The 23,808-nt window shown below is 37.5% G+C and overlaps 1 protein-coding gene across 2 annotated transcripts in view; it reads left to right on the forward strand.

Annotated features, from left to right (window-relative positions):
- The window catches only part of lrrn2 (leucine rich repeat neuronal 2), a 51,800-nt gene that overhangs the window by 23,444 nt on the left and 4,548 nt on the right, over nucleotides 1-23,808 (forward strand). The gene's annotated exons all lie outside the window — the stretch shown is intronic.

Below are 23,808 nucleotides of genomic sequence, written 5' to 3' on the forward strand. Positions count from 1 at the left end.
TGATTGGCTAAAGTTTCTGACTGGCTAAAAAGGTGCCTAGTCTCTCTGTGCTGTTAACAGAGCCTAGGGCTGTCACGTAGACAGGTGTGATTTCTCAAGACAGCGGTTTCAGATATATCTGTCATATATAAGGGGACATTTTATAGTATAGCGTTTAAAAAAATCACTTTAAAATTGCCAGACTTGAAAGCACATGACAGCTATATTACAGATACATGATGGAAGTCGAATTTTAGAAATGATGTCTTTCGGTTCCCTTCAGAAAAATCACAGATGAGGTCTCTTTAATGTCTCAATTATTTCTCATCAATGAGATTGCACAGGGAGCAAACTTCAGCTTAAAGGTGAAATCTGGAAGATTAAGGAGGATCTATTGACAGAAATGCAATATAATATTCATAACTATGTCTTCAGAGGTATATAAAGATCTTACATAATGAACCATTGACTGAATTGGCAAATCTAAGCTAAGCATATGACATTGTTGAGATCTCTACTGAAACTTTAAAGTAGACATTTGGGAGATTTCTGCGGGTTTTTCTCAGGAGAAGTATTTGAAACACAGGAGACTTAAAGATCCAGTGTTTAAAATTTAGCGGCATCTAGCGGTGACCAACGGCTTACTCCACCCTCCTCTCTTTCGAAGCTCTACGGAGGCTGACACAGAACTATTGTAAGATGTCATCATGTTTTCACTTCTTTGCCGAAGGAGATAACGTATTTACAAAATGCGCTCTTGTAGAGCAGTTTGTCCATGTAGGGCTACTGTAGAAACAACATGGCGAATTTCATGTAAGGGGACCCTCCAAAAAATGGCACATTGGACCTTTAAGTAAGCTTTTTAATGTATACATTGTTCTGAATATACTTGTATTAAATTATGACTTGAACATAGCATGGCCTTTCATATTCACGCCTGGGCCTGCTGAGTCTAGATTAAGACTTTTAATTACAACTTTCTCGCTTTTATCTCCACAGCTGGCCAACAGCTTAGCTGACAACACAATACAATCAAGCAGCAATGCCTGTCTGCACATCCGCTCTAGAACCAATCATAACACAGCTGAACATTCTCAAAGCCTTGCTACTTATAAAAGTGAATTACCGCACTTTACTTAAAGATTAATTCATTCATCGTCATTAATTCTCAAATATATTTAATAAATTGCTGGCTGTAGACTTCTTACGCAGCATTCCTTTGAGACTTATCAATATTCCAAGCTCCAAGAAATGAAGAACTCTCTGAAGGTTTGCTTCAGACTTGTGCGGAACTCAAATCCATTTTCTAAAAAGCCACTGGTGGTTAATAGGACAAACTCATTTAAAGATGTCACAGACAAATTCAGACCTCATTAAATGCAATTTAGAGCACACGCTGGGTTGTATATTGGACATGTTCCCAATTTGGAAATCTGACATATGGAAATACATTAACCCTTTCATGCATGAATTATCACAACCTTAGTCATGATCTTATTTCCTATGTGTTTTTATTGCTTTTAGGGCATGAAAAACAAGATCTGGAATTTTTAAACATATATTTTCACTTCATTTTTTTACTTGAGTGGACACGTGAAAACACATTGTATAGGATGTGTTGGTTGATGTGCATGTAATCAAAAGCCAAGAAATGTTTATGCATTTGCACCCTCTACGCATGAAATTGTTAAAACCATGTGTATTATAAATATATGTTTGTAATATAGAAACCGTGAAAATAAAATGCATATATTGTCCACATATATAAACTATCATTTTATATATATTAAAAAAATGTTTTTTTATCGGACGTACGCGCATGGCCCAAAGTTAACTTCCGGTATACAGTATGTTTGTTTATCAGTCTGGCTAGTGGCTAATAATATTACTATTTATATTTGAATCAATTTATTTTAATATTTTATTGTACAATAATTTTATTAAATTAACAATTTGTTGAATTTTATTTTATGTTAATTTTATTGAATGAACAATTTGTTTAATTGGTCGTGTAACTTTGTGTAAATCGTTTTGTAAATTTAGCCAAATAACTGTTCTTCTACTGGTAACCCAAAATAATACTGGCTAGACATACTTTTAACTTGCTAGCTAATGTAGTTTACTTGTTTTTTGTTTTGCTTGTTATCAGAAATAATCTACCGGGATTCTATACTTTGTGAATGTGTACCAGAAGTTTAATTTGGGCCACAAAAGCGGACATGTGCAGTAATGTTTGTTTTTGTTGTTATTTTGAAACGGTATAGCTACCATATGTTTATGTCACAATATATCACATCTCTGTATATACAGTATATGCAGAAGTTCAAGTGTCTGATTCATTTATGATATATTCATGTCGCTTTTTATCAGCTACGGTTCATTGTAAAACTTTCTTTTCAATAAAATTATAGTTGCCATTTCTGATGCAAGCTTAGAGAGTCCTTGTCCTCTGTCACTTACAGATTAATTGGGTCGTGGGTCATAACTGGCTTCCATAACATGATCACATGCTTGTCAGGGGAGATCCGAAAGCCGAGGCATTACAGTGTCGTCGGTTGTGCGTGCTGAGGTCATACTCACAAGTTGTCTCATTTATCGTTTCGCCTCTGATTAATGGAGGCTATACATGACAAGCAAAGACATATCATTTCTGATGAAGCTGAAGAGTGCGGTAATAAATAGGCTGCTGGCATTACTGCAGTGCCATCTGTTCTTATTGCACACTATGTTAAATCAATATATCAGCCCTGTATCAGTGGCGTTTACTGTTAAGAACAAGCATACAGGAAAGACTTCTTCAGATAGAGAGAGTGTGTGGTTACACCCAGGTCCACGGCTCTGTCATCACACTAATAGCCTCAGCCTTGTGTAGATAGATGACTGCAGCTGAGCAGTGGATTTTACCGCTGCTCTCGTCTCTTCCTTTTTCTCATTTTCTGAGTAGGGGTGGTGGGGGGGTGTCTGATTTACGGCCCTCTCATCGTCTCAATCCATTCCCAACTTCAGGCCATTCCTTTCAATTTTTCTCATTTGTCTGTTTTGATGAATAGCATGTCTTCCCGTAGGAACGAAAACGTGCAAATAGGAATTCTTTAACTTCAAGGCTGAGAATAGATTGTAAGCAAATTTAGATTTTTGTTCTGAGAAACCGATCCCAGAAATCTCATAAGTTTCAGAAAAGATCTCAGACTGTGCTCAGATTTGCTCACACATGTCCACGATCAAAACTCAAACTTTTCTCAACCAAACCATTTAATCTGATCTATGTATTTGTTAACATCAGGCCACAGAGGTCAAGGGAAAAGCCGCAGTGACCAAAGATGCAGAGCCTACATGATGCTGATAACAGAGAGGGAATCTGTCCACAAATAGCTGTAAACGCAACTCAGAAAGCCCCACAGCGGGCTTGGTGCCATCTCCATCCACTTCACCTCTCCTTCAACTCGAGGAATGAAATCTCTCTAAGCCCAGCATTGGATTTTCGGGTTGATGCTAATTGAATTTTGGCCCAGTTAGTTTAACAGGGCAGCACTTCAAGCAAACAGTACTTCCCATAACAGTAAGGGGGGTTTTGCGGACTTGGCAACCGCAGAGACAAGAAATGACACCTTTGCTAATGTATCTCTTCTGCTGTTCCTGGGGCTTTGAAATCTTGTGAAATTGAGCATCTGCGAATGAAGTAGAATTCGAAAATTACACGCATTCAATTGTTGCATTTCAACTTCATTCAAGGATTTAAAGTCAACATGAAATAAAAAATGCACCCATGCACATAAAACCAGAAAGTGGGCAATTCACGTTGACTTAAAAAATCTTTTCAAGAATGCTGGCACTTGGAAAAGAAATGTATGCAACTGTGTGTGTGCATGTAGGGGAAAACAGACATTCATGTTTGTGATCTGCACAATTATATTTTGAAGAGAACTATTCCTCTCATTTATGCATAGTTTACTATTCTACAGCTTCAGTTTCACACGCAGAGAGTGTGGGTTTATTCAGCAGCTAATGGTGGCCATAAATCATTTCATTGATGAAATGCAATTATGAAGTATTGTCAAAGCTATTTAAGAGCCCCAAATAAAAGCACATGCATGGTTTGTGTGGTTCTGACAAGCTGAGTCTCAGGAATCATGTTGAGAGTACAGCTGAAGATGAATGCGTATGATGTCGTGATGTATTGCAAAGCAATTTTGGGACACAATGAACCTGTCAGCGAGAGTCTTTATAGGCCGAGTCATCACTATTTGAGAGAGGATTCCGTGCAGCACTTCACAGCATAGCAAAAAGGAATATACACTAGAACATGAATTCATAAATGTCCTCAAAATGTACAGAGTCAGTCAACAGCAACAAAACCGATAGAGAGAGGCTGAAATTTTGCTAGTATCAGCAGATTTTTGGTGGCGTACAGAACTGATCTAAATGAAAACCGCATGTCAGGCAGATGCCAGGGAATAATCTGTTTGAAGAAGAAAAGTTGCACATGTACTGGGGGATGTCAGCTTGAGATCTCACATCATATTCTCGGTACATCTGCTGTAAGCACTATTCGGAAAGGATTTGCTTCCTAAACAATGTTTGGATTAAGAGCTGTACTGTATGCGTGATTTAATTATAACAACGAGTTAGGTTAACATCATTGTTCAAAATATCTTCTTTTGTGTTCTGCAGAAGAAAGTCATACAGGTTTGAAATGACAAGAGGGTGAGTAAATGATTAAAGAATTTTCCTTTTGGTGGAACTATCACTTGAAGGTGATGTTTAGGCGTTACACTGGTCATTATTAGCGATCCATGATCAGGCCCTTTTGTTAATTGAATGTACTTCTATGTTGGAAGAAATTCCAGCAGTATCTTGCACCAGCTGTCATTGCTCTCAAAAAGCTGGCAAAAACCTCAAATCTATATTGAAGGTGCACAAAAAAATGCAGCTTTATTTACAGTACTCAACAAAATGTAAGTAAAAATAATTGAGGAGAATCGTGAAAAAATAATATACTGCAATCACTGATATTCCTGTCTGGACAGTATTGGATTTTTCAAAGGAGCACTGAGTTGGCAAAAAAAAAGTGTCAGCAATTTGCTCTGTGATTTTCCTGAGGTTGTGAGGAAAAATATGCAGGTGTGTTTAATTCCTTTACAGTACATTTATGCATTACAGAAAAACACTTTTGTTCAAAGACTTGATGAACTAATGTGAAACTTTAAACAAAGGCTCACTGCCTTTCAGCAACCAAATTTATTTGTAACCTTAGAACACAGCTTGATAAAAACATGGTTATATTTATTGTCTTTATGAGCTTAGTTGAACAAACACTTCATAGAGAAGGGACAGAACAAAAGCATTTTCAAAAAATATAATTGAAATCTACACACTTCAGAATGTCATAGAGGAGAAAGCTCATTAACAGCAGCATGCGTTATAGATATTAGCCACATCAAGGCTTTCATCACCTTTAGACATCAGTCTCTAAAAACCAAGTTACTGAACATCTTCAAATACACCCCTAAAAACAACACCATCAAGTTTTGTTTGCATAATGAAAGTCAACCAAGAGGGTAAAATCAAATAAATACAAGCGTAAATAAACTGCACGCTTAGTAGTGACAATTCCTGTTAGCATGAGCTTGCAATTGTTAGTACGCTGCAAAAATCACTGCACAACACATTTAAAAGACAAAATGCGCTTTATATTACCTTGTATCCCCCTTATAATTTGCCACATTGTGTTTTACTGCAAACCGTCCTATTGACCGAGGTGCACTGTTGCTGTCCTGCACACAAACACACAGCGGTAAAGGACTGAGAGAAAACTCGCTAGTATTTTATTGATTTTTCAAACAATCTGTGAACAGATCGACCCCGCTGGGTTGACATTGCTTTTATGTGCTAACTCTAATTAACATTATAGCACATAGGCTGCTATCCTAGGAGTCCTGAGCTAAAAAAGCAGCCTCAGCACACTAACTTAATTCTTCCCTGGCCCGAGCAAAGGGTTGACAGATCTTCTGCTCTCTCTCTGACCCCCCGTCTCTGGCAGGCTATCTTCTGCTGTGTGTCAGGCTGCTTAATCGATGACCCATTTGCGGATCACTCTGCAGTGTAGGCTAAGCAAAGGTTATTTACTGCAGAGCTCAAAGAACCAATCTAATTAACAAAAAGCACATCTTTACCGCCAAAAAAAGAAAGAAAATACAACAGCCGGATGACATCCAACACTAAACATTTGGGATCACTTACTATGCAAGGCAATAAACAAATCAGCAATTTTGCTTGTTTTCAAATAAATGTTAAAAATGTCTTGGAACAATGAATAAAATCATTCTATAAAGATAATCAGACTTGCTTACAGAGAATATAACTAATTTGTGCATGTTAAAGTCACATCCACACTTCTCAGCGCAAAAATACAACACAATCGCACCGCAAAAACGTCAATGGACTCTGAATCACGCAAACGAGTCGTGCCCTAGTCCGATTCGCGAACCGCAGAGGATTTACGTCACTACACATCGATCCCCGCCTACGTTTTGCTAGGACTGCCCGGGAAAACTTCACTCTTCTCCCCCAAACACTGTAGCTCGTTAAGGCTAAAATACACTACAAGACTTTTGCTTAGATTTTGCCCAGATTTTCAGTCTGGACCAGTCTGCATATTTTATCAGTTAGTGTGTTTCTATCTGAAACTTTCAAAAAGTCTGCAAGTGTATGATGTCTAATTTAAAAAAAATCTGTTCAGATTTTAAAAGTCTTGTAGTGTACTCCAGCCATTAGGCTCATTAGACCAATCACAGCAGACTAGACCATCTGACCAATCAGATCAGAGTAGGCTGGCAGAAAGGAGGGGATTAGACGGATGAATCGCCGAAAGAATCATTTGAGAGTCAGTCAAGAAGTAAGGTAAGAAAAAATGCCTATTATAACAAAATAATAGTGTTTTTACACCTTGTATGTACGTAACTTCTTGTTGGACACTCCATAAACCAAAATAGGACCTTAAAAATAAAGGACTATTTACTCTTTAAAACTAAAATAGGTACATGATGGATCAGCCTTCTTTGGATAATGATCGCAAAACATTTACTTCACAATTGTACGGTTTCTTGTTTCAAATGTGAGTAGAGTCTAGAGTCTTGTCTGTCTTCCCCTCAGGGCAGCCAGGAGAGAATTGAGCCTTTAAGCATTACCGAAGGTAACTGATAGATGGCTTTGTTTCAATTATCTTAGGTGATGGGATAACACACACCCTTGGTCTCGAAGGAGGCATAGAAACAGAGAGCCACAAGGGCAGCAAGCCAATACAGGCAGGGAATGGAAAAGAGTCTGATGAAGAGATTTTCTCAAGCACAAGGATGATTCCCATTCACTGCGCAGTGAGTTTTAGACTCAAAACAAGAGTTAACTAATCAATAATAGACGATCAGAACTCAAATCTTATAATAACCTTATTCTTGATGTTATCCGAGATCCTAGAGAAAGCTATCTCCTCTGAAACTAATTAAAAGTTTATTAGTTAGCAGTTGTGTGCTGTGCTTCAATGCCCAGAGGTGAGAGAAGGACCATCTTGCACGCTGGGATTATTTACACAACGCTCTGTCGCATTATCCAACTGTGCACTGGAAAGGAAAGGACGTCATTTTGAGAGAGAGTAGAGAGTGTTATGAGGAGGTCATCTGCCTCTAAGCAACAGGAACACGTCATCTGGACATGGGGTGGTCTACGGGAGAACATATGTTGCTTTAATACTGTACATTCTTTCAGTAAGCTTCAAATTGACCTTGGACTAGATAGTACATGACCTTGATTAACTTATGTTTTTATATTCTTTCTCTACATATTTATAAATATAACATGTGACGCAAGTTCAAAAGAACATGTTGATAACACAGTTGACGGTCAATTAATCTACTCTATGTGCAGACAATAATATGGATAAAATATTGAAGAGGAGAAGTTATGACTTACCACACAGTCTTCAAATTTTCCTCCAAAAAAGAAAATGACATCATGTGATGTTTGACATGTGACTTTGTAACAAACCATTGGTGATTTATAGGGGGTTATATGGAGGAGTAACAGGGTTGACACTAATTTCTCGGACATACAGTAAGTAAATGGATGATTTAATGTAGATGCATGAGCAAAATACTTTTTAAAACACCTTGTAAGAAATATATACAGAAACATGTATTCTAGAGCTGATCTGAAGAGCAAAACCTCACATTGACCAAATCGGACAGCACAAAAACAGCAGATTAAAGTAAAATTGATAATAGAGTCCATGGACATGACATGTACCCCTAATTGTAGAATGACTCATATGCGGTAGCTCAAAGCCATGGACAACAGTATCCAGAATAAGCCAAGCATCTCATGTTCTCATCCAAAGTGGTCTTTCCAAGCCAGTTTGCCTTGTAACCAAGCTGTGTTTCTGCACATACTCAGTCTGCCAGGGGATCACAGCCTATGGCATGTATATGCAGGCAGTGTAACACTGGCCAGTATGGCAGAAGGACAGTACACACGCACATGCACGCACGCAGACATTGCATTATCTATCTATGTATATAGTGACATTCCATAAACTTATATTCTTTTTATACACAGCTAGTTATAAAACACTACAACCTAACCCTACAACCCACACATTAACCTTGAATTTAACAGAAAACTTTCAGAACAAATTCTACAATTAAAAAAACATTAAACTTTGTCCCCAAAATATTGTTAAGTAGGCCCGCACCACACGCACACACAAACGCACGTGCACACGCAGTACGTCTGAAGGGTCCTACACATAAACATCCATGTAAAGTACAAAATTACTCAGAATAATAGGCTTAATTATCAATGCAATATTTTGATCATCAGTTTTTTCAGGTAGATCAAATGCCTTTCCTGTAGCTCAATGGTTAGAGCATGGCGCTAACAACGCCAAGGTTGTGGGATCAATCCCAGGGGATTGCACATACTTAGAAATAGAATGTATAGTATAATGCAATGTGCATCGCTTTGGATAAAAGCGTCTGCCAAATGTAAAAATTTCCAATATTTTTTTACTAAAAACACATTTCAAGTATAGATGAACATGTTCTCTCACACACTTCTTTAGTTTACCTAAAATTAAAATATGATCATTATTTGCTCACCATCATGTTGTTCTAGACCTGAACACAGTTATTTTTTCTTTAGAAAGCAAAAAAGAATTAAAAACATTCTTCACGCTTCGACTGTTCATACGTTGATGACTGATCTGCCCGTGCGCCTTCCAAAGCGTTGTATGAAAACCAGGCTAAATTTTGTTGCATTTTGTCTTTTTTTCTTAATCTTTATCATCTTTATTTATTTAATATCCTAATGTCTGATCGTTTACCTCCAGTGAACTGTTAACTCAAGAATCAGAGGTAAGCATATAGATTTAAAGATTGTTCATTTAGACATAAACAATGAAGTTTTCATTTTTGGGCGAGCTGTTTCTTTAAAGGATTTGAAGGATTGTTTAGGTCAGTAAATGCTTGACTGAGGTTATAGCTGAGCAGTTAGGGTGGTTGCTCTCTATGGCCTGCAGGAAGTTTTAGTTAATCAAACTTAAACCCTTGCACCAGGTCCATTGGTTTTGCTAGGCTGAGGCTGAACTCCGTGAGAAGCTATAGTGTATCCATCAGCACAATGGAAAAAACAGGTCATCCATCAGTGCCAGCCCCGATCGATGGCACTGGCTTCTGGAAGAACCATCTGATTCTATTACAAAAATGAAAATAAATTCGGAAACAAAGAGTGCAAACTGGGCTTGTGGTGACACCTCTGAATTGTGGTGACAGGGGGGTTTATCACTGCATGTATGCAAGTAAAGACAGTTTTTACAAAGTGTAAAAAACAACCTATAGAATCTACTCAATAAAATTGAGGTAATAATTTGCACTCACTTTAAAGGAGTATATTTTATCCCATATTTTTGAGTAAAGAGCACCTAAATTTATAAGCTATAACAAACTAAATTAAATTGGGTAAATTTGACCTAATATATTATTAAAGTAATTACTTAATAAAATTTGATAACTTTTACCCTTTGACAGCAGGTATTGTTCATCCACCTAATTATTATTAATAATCAATAATAATAATGAAACGTTATATTGAATTTACCTAAATTTGGTCACACAAAACACAAAAAATTGAATCATTTACTTTTTATTGAGTAACAAATAAAAAACATTTTCCACATACTTTGCAGAGTCAACTCATTTACAATAAAACAAAACAAGTATAATAATACTCCGTGTTCTGGCGTTTATTTATCTTGGTCAAATATACGCAAATTGTCCTGCGTGGTCTTCTGATGTTTCATAGTGTGTGGATCCATCTGTGAAAGAAAAGGTCAGTGTAGACACACAGACATTAAATGAAAGAAGCATGCAAAAAACATACACATAACTCCGTAAACAAGAACAATAACAAAATAGCTCTATAAATCCTTCCCTTGTAACACTGAGGCCTAACCAGACGATATACAGAAGCCGCAACATTTGGAAAAAGCAGCTTCATTGAAGCGGCTAATGAGGCAAAAAATAACACGGAAAATATACTTTTCATAGTGTGTTGCGAGTGTTGCATGTGTAAAACAGAACCTACATCAACAGAATAAAACAATATTAACATTCCAGCGGTTTCTCTCCTCAGACCCTCTGTCTATTTTTAGCACGTCATTCTCTCACTCGCGCTGTCCTGTCAGGCAGGTGCTGATACAACACAAATCTTTTGCTATATTACAGTTAAACGAGTAAACATTTACATGCATAATGATATCAACACGTTAAACAAAACGTACCTGTAGCTCGACACTTTCGCGTTCCACCAGTGTAACGTTAGATGATGATTTGGATCCCTTGATTCCCGCCTTGAAGGTGGCTCGACCTGATTTCGTCAAGTGGTTGATGTCCTCAGGACAACATATTTTGTTGACCTAAGGACAACATTTTTATAAGTAAAACCTAAACCCACACCAAACCCCAACCCTAACCATAACTTATCCCTAAAATCAGAGGGAAATGATGAGTGAGAAACAATGGTCTAGAAACACCTAATGCTGGTTGGAAGATTAAACTTAAAATAAACTGTAAACTTATTTCTGAAATCTGATTGGTTGATTTAAATGTTGTCCCAGGGTCAACATGATGTTGCCCTAAGGCAGTAGTTCTCAAACTGGGGACCTTGGCCCCTGGGGGGCCCTGAGATGGATCCAGGGGGCCACAGATTTTGTGGCATTTTATGAAATATAGAAATTGATCATAGATTTTATGCAATCAAACATCAGAAAAATAAGACCACCACAATTGATGTTTCAGCATTGTATAACCGAATATGTTTTATATGTTTAAATAAAAATGTTAAATTTAAGATTATAAGTCTTTATTTGGGGGGGGCGCAAAGCGATGCACTCTACACAAAGGGGGCCTTACAACAAAAAAGTTTGAGAACCACTGCCCTAAGGATATCAACCACTTGGCAAAAACAGGAGAGCCTTGAAGGTGATGCATTCGCACTGTTCCAGCCAGGGCTAATATTTTTGGGTAAATGTTACTCAATATTTTAATGTTGTCAACTATTAATCTTAACAAATAGGTAGAATGTACTCATTTTTATAAATTGTACTATATCTTTTTTTCATGGGTAGTTTTGATCAATCATATTGGGGTGTATTTTTTTTTTTTTTTTTAAGTTTCCAATGTTACTCTAAACAAATAGGTAGTGCGGGTAAAATGTATCCATTCTTATTTATTAAGCCTGCTAACTACTACACAGTAAAATCGCCAGTGTTAAAAAAGGTCAAATTAACACTCACAGTGTTTACTGTATATAATCCATATAGTTAAGTAAAATCTAACTGATTTTAATGGGTTGTATATAACACCCTCCAGAATCATTTTTTACAGTATACAAAATCAGTGGTGATGAGGGGGAAACCTTGCAGCAACGAATCTGTCAAGTTTAACCGGCTGTCAAAAAAGAACAACATGTAGGTGAAACAAAGAACGAACGATGCTCTCTCTGAATGAAGGAAAAATAAACACCCCGAGATTCATTAATCTGATTCACTGTTGACCCTCATTGAAAAAACTCTGGCAGGTTGATATTATTCTGCATTTGACAGGAAGGCAGATGCAGAGTTTAATATATTAGACAGGGGAAAAACACTTTGAGCTCTGGTGATGTAATGCAGCAGCAGACAAGAGGAAACAAGGCAGAAACGGCTCAGCTTGAATATAACAAACGCTTGAGTGCTGCTGTTGTTGTTGTTGTTATTGATTAAAACATCGCTAAGAAAGAAGGTTTTGTGCGAATGTGTTTGAAAGAGAAATGTGAGCTTTTTGATAGAAGGCTGGCTTCAAAATCACAATGTTGCATTTTGATTGCAGTATAAGAGGATGCTGCTGAACAGCTATTTAAAAACAACATTTAAAAAAGTAAAAATAAAACCAAAAAAATATAGCTTCATGTAACCTATGCCTATGCAGTTTATATATTTGGACTACAAAAAAGATCATTACAAAACGTAATCAAACATTAGGATTACATTTTGATTTCAAAAAGGGTTTTTTAAAACATTGTGAAAATCCAGTCTAATCTTACAGGAAGTCTTAACTTTTTTATAAGGAGTGGCTAATTCGTGTACATTTGTACAATGTGAATTGTACGAAAATGTGGAAAAAAGATATACTGAAGCCCCTCAAACATAACAGTCACTGTACTAAATCATTCAAATGAAATTGTATAAATTCATATAATAAATTCATACAAATTCCGACATCATTTACTCACCCTCTTGTCATTCTAAACCTGTATAGGTACTGAACAATGGCGGTATCCATTGACTTGCATTGGTTTTGTGTCCATACAATAGAAGTGAATGGGTACCGCCATTGTTCGGTTAGCCACATTCTTCAAAATATCACATTTTGTGGTCTGCAGATGAAAGTAGGTCATACAGGTTTGAAATAACTAAATGATGACAGAATTTTCATTTTTGAGTGATCTATCCCTTTTATTGCACTTGTACGAATGTGCACATGAAGATGAATGGTGCACTTCTGATCAAACATAAAAAGGCAGCACTTTTGATTTGGTGTGCACATTTCCTGCGTGTACAACAGTTCTCCAGGGCCTAACAACAGCAGTGGGAATGGGATTGTGGGCAAAGGGGAAGTGTAGCCTACCAGTGTGAAGCAAAGATTATCCGTACCCCTCTTCACAGTTCTGACCTTGCTAAAGCTGACAGGAATACAAGAATGTGTTTTACAGCTCAGCTAACCACTGTAGTCACCTGATTCCACACGGAGCGCAAGAGACGGTAAAAATCACATACACATGTAAAGTAGTAGGGTGTGTAAAACAGGTAAAGCATCTATTATAAATCACAAGCACACTGAAACACATATGCTAAGAGAACACTTTACCCCAAAGGGACAATTTTGTCATCATTTACTCACGCTCATGTTGTTCTAAACATGATTGTCTTGGGATTGTCTTTGATAGGTTTATTTAAACTTCATTTGTTCTTGCATTTCTTGTGACTAAGCATCATAAATGTAAAACTTGACACGATGCATCTAATGCTACGATATTTAATTTGAGAACTCCAGCAGGGATCTGTTCATCACAGAAAGCTATCACATGACATACTTAAAGTATAGCACACAAACTGTCTAGACTGTTTATGTTACATTCGTTGTTTCAGCATTTTGGAGCTTGACAACTCCTATCCGCTTCCACTATATGCAAAGTAGCATTATATAATCATTTACTCACCCTCATGTGATTTCAAACTTGTATGGTTTCATTTCTTCAGTAGAATACAAAAGAAGATATTTCGAAGAATGTTTGGAACTAATCAACATTGGAGCCCATTGACTTGAATGGACACATTTCTCAAAATATCTTTCTTTATGTTCCAAAGAAGAAACATAAAGAAAGTGTGTCACAGACAGGTTTTGAACAACATGAGGCTGAATAAAAGATGATTTTGGGGTAACCTTAAAAATTACCCTTTGAATTCACAGAAGTCATTCGTACAAGTTTATGGCATCTTTATCTTCATAGACCCCCCACTAGTGTTTTAAAGGTCTTTGTCCTAGTTTTCACAAGTGGAAAGGACACCCATATTGCACGCACACTTGCCTCAGATGATAGTGTGATTAAGCTCCCTTTAAGCTAAGGAATGGCAGGAGGAGGATGAAAGATGGAAGCGACTGGGGCAGTCAGAGTCAGAGATAGCAGTAAGCCTCCCAGGAGCGGCCGCTGACGTTGATGCTTAAAACCAAGTGCTAATGAAGATGAATGTAAGGACCGCAGGCAAGCCTCTGTCAATATTATTGAAGGCTGTATGACAGAAGGTCACTCTAAGCATGAGTCATCCTCCCCACCAGCAGGGGACCAGTTTGGATGACTTCGCCACCATAGCTAGCTTCAGAGGACACTTGAGCTAATTTGAGCCGAGCGGGCAGCTGGAACGCTCCACTCCCCTTTCTCCCATTTCTTCCTTCTCCATAATGAATGGTCTTGCAAGCAAACCATACTGACCCCTCCCTCATCTACCCAAAGCAATGAAAGTGTCAGCAATCGTTGAGGTTTGGTAATGGCACCATTTAGTAGAGCTGTCTAATTGTGCTGCACATTGGATTGTGTCTGCCACTTAGTATTTTTGTAGGGAAAGCGCTGCCACATAATGTTTCCATTCTGAGGATGGAATTAGCCATTCTTCACTGCTCTGCATTTATATTAGAGAGAACAAAAAGCAACTGATAAAGACTGAAGAATGGAACTGAGTCTGAATAGGAGATGTGTTGCTTTAGATCCCGCTCTCAATCTTTGGGGAGTTATAAAATGGATAGTTTTAGTCAGTGACAAATGATGAAGGACAGCTATGACCTGTTCAAATGTATGTGATCTCTTTACCCTCAGTAGGTCAGATCAATTTGAAGATGTACTTTATAATTTGAAGGTTTTTCAATAAACTTTATTATATTATCACAGGTATGTGTATTTATAATACAACTGTATAATACCGTGCAATATGATGATGTGCAGCCCAATAAGCGTTTAGTGCCATACTTTGTATTTTTTGTGTGAGAATCAGACGGAAGAATTGCAGAGCAAATTTCCTAATGCTTTTCAACCAACCAAATACAGTAGATTATCTGTGATTTTGTTATGTTTTATCATCCATGTTCTTTGTTTACTTTGACCTTCATTTAATACTGTATACTGTATAGCTAACACATTACTTTTAAGTTGCACTGACCAGGGCATATTCATTACAAATTAAAGGGACAGTTCACCAAAAAAATGAAAATTCTGTCATCATTTACTCACCCTCGAGTTGTTCCAAATCTGTTTAAATTTCTGGTAACACTTTAGTATGGGGACCAATTCTTACTATTGACTTTTCTTATTAGCATATTGTCTGTTTATAATTTTGTATAATTGTGTTTCTATATTTGGAAGAATGCTTGTAACCAAACAGTTCTTGGCCACCATTGACTACAATAGTATAAACATTACAATGGTAGTCAAAAGTGCCCCAGAACGGTTTGCTTTCCTACATTCTTCAAAATATCTTCTTATGTGTTCATAAGAACAAAGACATTTATACAGATTTGAAACAATTTATGAGTGCGTAACTGAAGACAGAATTTTCATTTTTGGGTAAACTGTTCCTTTAAGACCTTTTTGCAAAATGTTTTGGATTCAATAACAGAAAACTCACAAATACTTATAGAGGCGGTTTTCCGCACAGGGTTTAAACCAGTCCCAGACTAAAATAAATGTTAGAGCTGTGTAAAAACTGAAAACAGCTTCCACTGACATATCTTACAATATAGCATTGTTATGTCCTCAAGATGCATACCAGAAATGTGTTTTTATGAGGCATGTTTGTAAAAACTACTTAAATGTCATAATTTAACGTAATCTAACCCATGTCTAGGAAACCACTCCATAGAGTCATATTTCAATAAATTTCATGATGGACACATCCAACAGCAGACAATTAAATCTTAATAATCATTACAGACATCCCAGTTCCTTCAGAATTCCATTATGTGTTAACTCAAATTTCTGAATAATGCTACTGAAAAAATGTTTAGAATTTACAGTAATATTGTATGTGATCAGCAGTAAACAGATTTAAAATATACAGTAAACCAAGCAGCCACTGTGAACAATGAAAATAATGAAATCCGCAAATACATTTAAGAAAAGTAAGAAAATGATGATATACACACGCACAGGGTATTCAGGAACCACTGCAGGGCTTTCCTGAAATATAAATGATGAAACATGAGGGTTGTTTAAAGACTTGCCCATTAATGAAAAACCTAAGGCCAGACTTCTCTTTCTATGAAGCAAGTACTTCGATACATTGCATCTTTAAACTAAAAGAGCTAGAAATCCATGCGTCAACAACCAGAAACCGATATTCATTGAGTGCCTCATGTTTGACTAATCTGACTGATAGTTCTTTACTAAGTCCACTGCAATTTCTTTGTTTTCTTACCGTTATGGCAAAACCAAATCTCCTTAATTTCTCCATCAGTCAAACTGCTTGGAGTTTGAGAGAGCAGAGGACAGAAATTGTTTGATAAACCCTGCTGTCATTTTGCATCTCCATCCAGTATTCCTGCCTCTTTCATGCTTGAATACTAGTGGTACTTCTGCTAAAAAAAGCCATTTTGACTTTTCGGTTCTCCGTCATCAATAAATTTTTAGCCATGGAGCAGAAAATCCACATTGGTCTTTAAAGAAGACCTTATGCTGGGTTCAGACACAAATTCATCCCCATTTTGGCACAATACATTTGTTGTAGTGTCATGGAATCATGAAAATGGGCATCGGTACCCAAGACTTGATGGCGTACAATGTGTAATAGTAAAGCGTCACAGCAACGTCAAGCAACACCGCATCTGTGATGTTTTATAGCAACAATACTCCTTCGTTTACGATGTTTCTTGAAGGGACGACTACAACAGATTGAAAACAGATAAATCCTGGCCAACGATTAGCAACCCGGAATTAGCATTAAAGGGACAGTTCTTTTTTTGTGTTCAGCAGAACAAAGAAATTTATACAGGTTTGGAACAACCGGAGGGTGAGTAAATGATGACAGAATTTTCATTTTTCTGTCAACTATCCCTTTAAGCTAGCAAATCATTCATTCCGACAATAAAACAGCTAGTACAAAACACCGCTTCAGTAGTCATTACTCTTGTTTGTGAAAGTCAGACGCTAGTTCTGCCTTCTCCGTGACATCATGCACATCTTCAAAGACGGAAATTACTGGTTGGGAAGCAACGTCTAGTCTGAACTTGTTTCCAGTCCACGACATGACAAGAATTGAAAAGTCTAAATCTTATACTGTAATTGGCACAGTGACTAACAAATGGTGTAGTTGGGCAAAAATGTTTCCGCAAGGTAGAGGGTTATGCGAGGTACTGATGGAATTTGTCATCTGAGCGAAGTTAATGGATTTTGAATGATGGTTCATTTATTTGATGTGTGTACAGATAAAAGAAAAGACAGCTAGAAACATTAAAAAAGCAAGATATGCTTTAAAATGACATGTTCTACAGGAATGTTCCACATGCATGCATGGATTTGAGTGATTTGCGATTAATGTTAGCTGCCTGAAGGAGCAGACCTGTTATGCAGAGCTCCTTCAACTTTCACACTGACCTTGTGAGAAACAGAGGCAGATCTCCATGGCAACTCTGCAGCGAGCACTGCAATAGCTCCTTCCAAGAAATAAATGATGGTGGCACTGCAGAGGGTAGCAACAGAGAGAGAGAGAGAGAGAGAGAGACAGAAATATCACAACTTTTATAAGCACAAGAACGTATACATTTAAACACGCGCGAAAGCAAAATTGTCGGCTAGATCATACAGTCATTTACTTTAATAAGAGCTCAGAAATCCACAGCTTCTGTGAAGAGCTGCTATCAACTTGCTGTGTACTTCTGCCGCAGCACTCATCTCATTATTACAAAGGTCAATATTCTTCAGAAGGTGAATGAGACTATACGACACTAGACTGAGATAAAAGTGTGTGGGGAGGTGACGCTGCAGTAAGAACAGTACAAGTTTGCATCCAAATACAATATAAACTGCAGAGGTTTGCCAAAACAATTTAAGAGGAAAGTGATGGACATACATGTTTAGGGTCAGCTGTGGATTTTGTTGATGAACATTGTGACTACAGGATACCGAATGTAATTTTGTTACCTGTCGCTTCAATATAAAATCTTTTATGTGAGGTTGGAGCTTAGAGAGTCTTCTGTCTTCATCGAGGACGGATCATGGACAGGGCCATGGATTGTCAGGGACCTCCAGCTGAGTGGCCCACGGCGCTAGACACTTGGAAACAAGCCACTGCAGATGTAAAATTCATAAGACAAACAAACAAAACTTAAATATGTGACAGTGACTATTGCTACAATGCAGAAAAAAAACACATAGGAAAAATGCTAGCAGTTTCTGGCCTCATCTCAGTGTTAACAGTGTCTTGAACCCTTTACGGAGTTGTCGTCATTCTTTCTTTGACATTTCTTTCTTTTCAATGTATTACCTACAAAGCTACAGAGCCGTTTTCTATATGCGGACAATGCGGCTGCATAGGGCCCCTCAGCCACCAGGGGGCCCCCAAACTGCAAGTTCAGCCTCATATTTTATTATTATATTTTATTTATTATATTTTGGAGAATTAGAAGTACCTGTCTTTATTAGCATGTATTGCATGCATTCATTATGCATTCATTTGCAAAGCATGTAAGTGTTCATGGGGTAATCAGGTCAAAATCACCTTTGGGCTGGGCTGTCATAACTACATAACTAGTTTATTTATTTATTTTTTATTGATTGTGCAATAACATGGATGCTGGTCCATTATATACTTATTTATTTAAGTAAGTTTAGTTATTTATTTTTTACTGTTTTGGAATGGTGGGTTAAAGCTTTTTTATGTTATGCCACCTCAAAGTTTACATTAAACATTTTTACACACTGTATCTGTTGCATTTATTAATGTACTCTAGCCTGCTTTCCTCTTAAAATGTAACAGACTGTTGCATCGTCACAGAATATATGAAAAAGTTAGGAATCTCTACCTCAGAGTTTGAAAAAATAGGGGCCCCCAAATAGTATCTCGCATAGGGCCCCCAAACAGCTAGAAACGGCCCTGCAAAGCTAACTCTTGTAACTGCAACTTTAAGACTAGCACATATTTCTCATATCTTTCATGCAATGTCTCTTTTTGCTGTTGCAACATAAACGTCATTAAATGATTATTAAAACTCTGATCACAAACTGTCTGAACATTAAGGAGATCCGTATTGTTACAAAGATAACCGATCTTAGCCTTCATTTACGTCAGACAGGAAGATTAACAAATCTGTGAAATTCTTCACAGCTTTAATGGATGATTTTTTCGTTCTCGCTCTGAGTGACTCCATCATGTTCCATCAAGTGCATTATAATTATACAAAGAGGCTTATGAAACCCTATTATGTGTGTTTGCAGCTCACACGCGTTCCTTTTCGAACGCAGGAGAGCTCTTTAGTATAGGTCTCATCCCAAGCCATGTGTCTAATCAGAGGGTTTTAAAAAAGAAGGCAGCGAGGACCCTTTCAGGCTGTGAAGTCGAGCCAGCAGCCCGAGATCCTTTGAAGTCATGATAATAGAAGAGTGCTCACCCCACCTTCCCCTGTAGGAATTACCCAAAGCCCTGGTAAGGCAGGCTTCCTCGGATACAGGCACATCCACAAGAAAATGGTATTGCTTAAATGTTGCAGTTTCACAGTTTGGGAGATTTTCTCAGGGTTCTCTCTGTTTTCTTTGTCTCAGGTGTTTCTACTGAAATTACATATGCAGCACACACAAATAAGACAATTGTTGAATTACAGTCGAGAAAAGAACTGCAATATGAATGCGGATATAGAGCTCTAAAAAGTGGTCTTGGAAAAATTTCTTATTGAAATCTCAGATTTTGGTATCTTGGCAAATTTGTGCACAACGTCGAGACTATTTCGAGATGTGTTCCGAGACAAGAAAGCCATTTTATCAGGACAAACATCAAAAAGGCAGAATACAGAATAACTGTCACAAACAGCTAAGGTATAACAGAAATCTCATTTCATTTCATCAAAGACATTTCCTATGAAATGATAAGATGATGAACATACCCAGACAGATTGCATTTGTAGTATTGGTGAATTATCCTGCCTCACCCATGATGCCAAGTTGGTGTTTACTAGGCAGCGTCCAACGTTGCACGGCCTTAGGTGAATCTTTTGCACACGCACACACAACTTCTCTGTGTTTCATATGAAGCTCTTCTGAAGAAAGCAGAATATTCAATTAACTCGTGCAGTTGCGGCTTCAGGTCCTAGTTATTATTCAAAAGCTTTCGTCTTTGTCTCAAGGGTTAGTGAAGCCAGGTGTGAATCTCACTTTTGGCATAAATCAAGCTTGCGTATGCATAAATTATGTGGGTGTGCGCCCACATACAGTACCTCCGAAATAAACAACAATTGCGAACGCTGGTACACATTAGGATTACTTGCACCGAAATAAACACAAACACATTCAGGAAAGGCAGTTGCTTTTGCTAATGTACAGCAGGAGCCTGAGCACTCTTGCACTGTCTGGACATTATTAGTGCATTGTATGTAATGACCTTGAGTGAAGTGGAGGGCTGCTTGAAGTAAGAGGGGATCAAACTAAGAAAGAAGAATGACAGGGTATGTCAGATGTCCTGTCAGAGCTTGATATTGGGGTTGGTAGAAAATAAGCTGGCAAGGTCAATGTACAGGCGAAAGCAGGAGAGACGGGTGGTTTACTTCAGCCGTTGAATTCTAATGTTAGAGACACACGCACACACATATATATATACTAAAATATGAGATGTTTGTTTGCAAAAACAGATAACACATTTTTGAAAAATGTTCAAGTGATGTTTTAATTATGCTATCATGTTTTTATTGTGTTAATTAGATGTACTTTTCAGTTACTATTACTTAACCAAAACAACCCAACTGCAGTTTGATATAACATCGAATGTACAATAAAAACCTTTTTTTTTTTAACTTGACTTTTGAAAAAAAATCTGCAAGTAGATTTTTAATGTCAGTTTAATATCATTTAAATTCAAGTTAAAGCCCATTTGATTGAACTAAAGTTTTAACGTTGAATATATAAGTTGAACAATAAATATGCAAATTATTTGCATATACTTTTTTATAAATAATTATAAATATTGTGGTTATATTTATGATTTATTAAAAATATGTAATGTGCATTATATTTATACAGTATATAAATATTATTATATGTATGCATATGATGCACATTCTTCAAATTTTTAAATTCGCCTAGTTCACATTTTATAAACTTAACCAACAGTCTGTTGCTATAAGAAATAAATGATCATTTGCAGTTGCAGAAAATTTTAAATGTAACAACAACACAATTTTTAGTTAAGGCCTTAATATTTTTACAGCGTAATATATGCACATTATAATTATATGCAATATAAAATATAAGAAAGGAAACTATTAATCCATGTACTGTAAAAGAGGACCATTGAGATCTTTCCATTTCAAACCCAACTTGCAAATGGATTTAGAATTGTTTGAGATTATTACATTGACTTCTTTTTATTTCATGACCTGAAGTAAGAAATGTTAGGCTTAATATTTCGTGATTGTGACGTAGATTAAGTCCTGAGAAATGCCAAAACATCATACAGAACCAGTGGAATTAAATAGCAGATGTAAAGCTATTATTTGGCTCGGCATAAACAAATATAATATAGTCTGACCTAAAACAGACATTAATGTAATGTGCAAACCCACCCTTGAGGACTGGCCAATCACTTCCAGGTGTGTGCAGCCACAAAGAATTATTCACAGGGTCTGGCAAACCTGCATTACTGTCAGAGCAAACAGACCTGTTTTCTTCTCCACTCACTGTTAAGCTGTGAAATGAGTTGTTGGAGAGGACAGAGGGAGCTTTTGCATAGAGATCCAGGCATCAGCATGCAGCCAGAGGTGGCTTGCCTTGTACTCTCTGAGCAGCAGTCGTGACGTGAATGAACATCAGGCTGTAGGGAAACTGACGGCGACAAATTCTGCTTATCCCTGCAATCTGCAAAGCAAATCATAAGGATAAATTGTGATTAAACGTAACAGTGTTTTGGTTCTACCTGACAGGCTTACAGTACAGAGGGATGCAATTGTCTTTGTCGGGCAGTGAGAGTGCGATTGCATGTTTTGTGTGTCAAATCACAGTCACGCTGAAGTCTTTAAGCATGTCTTTCCATTATATTCTTTGTTGCGAAAGGGAGATAATAGTAGCTTGCAGGGTCCATTGTTAAGGTCAACAAAAGAAGACTATTATTAACTGAATGCTTTCAGAGCCGCATTGAAGCATCTGTCAGATTTGATTTGATTTGTGCAGAGCTGAATTAAAGATGTCTGACTGGTAAACCTAAAGAACAGACTGTGGAAGGATTGTTTACAATAGTAGTAGCTTCAGGAAACATAGTTTTGTAAAGTATGTTTTATAATGGCATTACAAGAGTTATGAGTAGATGCTAACTGCAAGACGGACCACCTGCTGAATGGCACCATTGTTGGAAACCACAAGTGGTTTTACTGTTCAGTGCTGAACTAGCTGACTAGCAATACCTACATTAGCAATTTTCGTTCAAAACGCATCATACAGAAGTGACCTTTCAACACTTTTTAACTTTCTACAACCACATTCAGGATGCAGGGGAAGACACCCACATCCAAACATCTCCATTCGCCTCACATCAGGGATATTCAAACCCCCTTCACAACTCATTACGACCCAGACGGGGGATCAGCGGGGTTGTAACGTGTCCCAGGACCACCTGGTCCAGGGTAACAGGGTGCATCATGAGGGCCAGGTTTCTGCCTGAGAAGCTGACACATTGTAAATGAGGCGAAGGTGAAGTGCACATGCTGATGGCTGGCGGGGGAGAGCTCGGGGCTGTACTCACATGGGCTTGTTGATAGCTATGGATTGTTCACCTATCCCTCTGCGCTAGTGTGCATATCTGAGAAAGGGAAGAGGAAGCACAAATAGTCTTAGAACCGGCAGGTGGATCCCTGGGGAACGGGAGAAGAAAGACAGGGAGAACATTAGGACTAATTGGGCATTCAGGCGAAGGATGGATCACTGTGGCAAAGCTTTAGCAAAGGGAGGAGAAGTGTGGATAGTATAATCAGAACTAGTAAAGCACCTCTGCCATTCTGGCATGCAGTCGAAGTGTCTAAATAAAGACTGAAATATGATATTTTATTGTATTGTGTAATTCCTCTGATGAAGGTTTTACTAAATAATTCCACTTCAGTCAATGCATTTTCAACTTTTGGTATATGGTAATATTAAAGAATATGATGATAAGAACCTACAGGAGTGTTATAAAAAGAATACTGTCAATACTGTACAATACAATCACGAACTTCCCATTCATTCAATGTTGCAAACACCTTCCAAGCTGTTATGAGTGGTACAACGTTTGGATAATTTAAAAAGGTTTTTCAAGTAGAGAAACTGTTCTGTAAATCCTAAGTAGACAGTTGAAACATTTCCTCTACTTACCATGTCACAAAGTTTAAACAAAGTAGGTTAGACCGCTGTCGGGCTTTGCTCCCTTAATGCATTTTTATGTCGCTTCTGAGTCCGTGCCTTGCGAATTTTGCCAAAAACATGTAATATTTTTCCGATTACTTACAAACCTCCAACATATGAGTA

This window comes from Triplophysa rosa, linkage group LG20 (assembly GCF_024868665.1).
Source record: "Triplophysa rosa linkage group LG20, Trosa_1v2, whole genome shotgun sequence".
Taxonomy (NCBI): Eukaryota; Metazoa; Chordata; class Actinopteri; order Cypriniformes; family Nemacheilidae; genus Triplophysa; species Triplophysa rosa.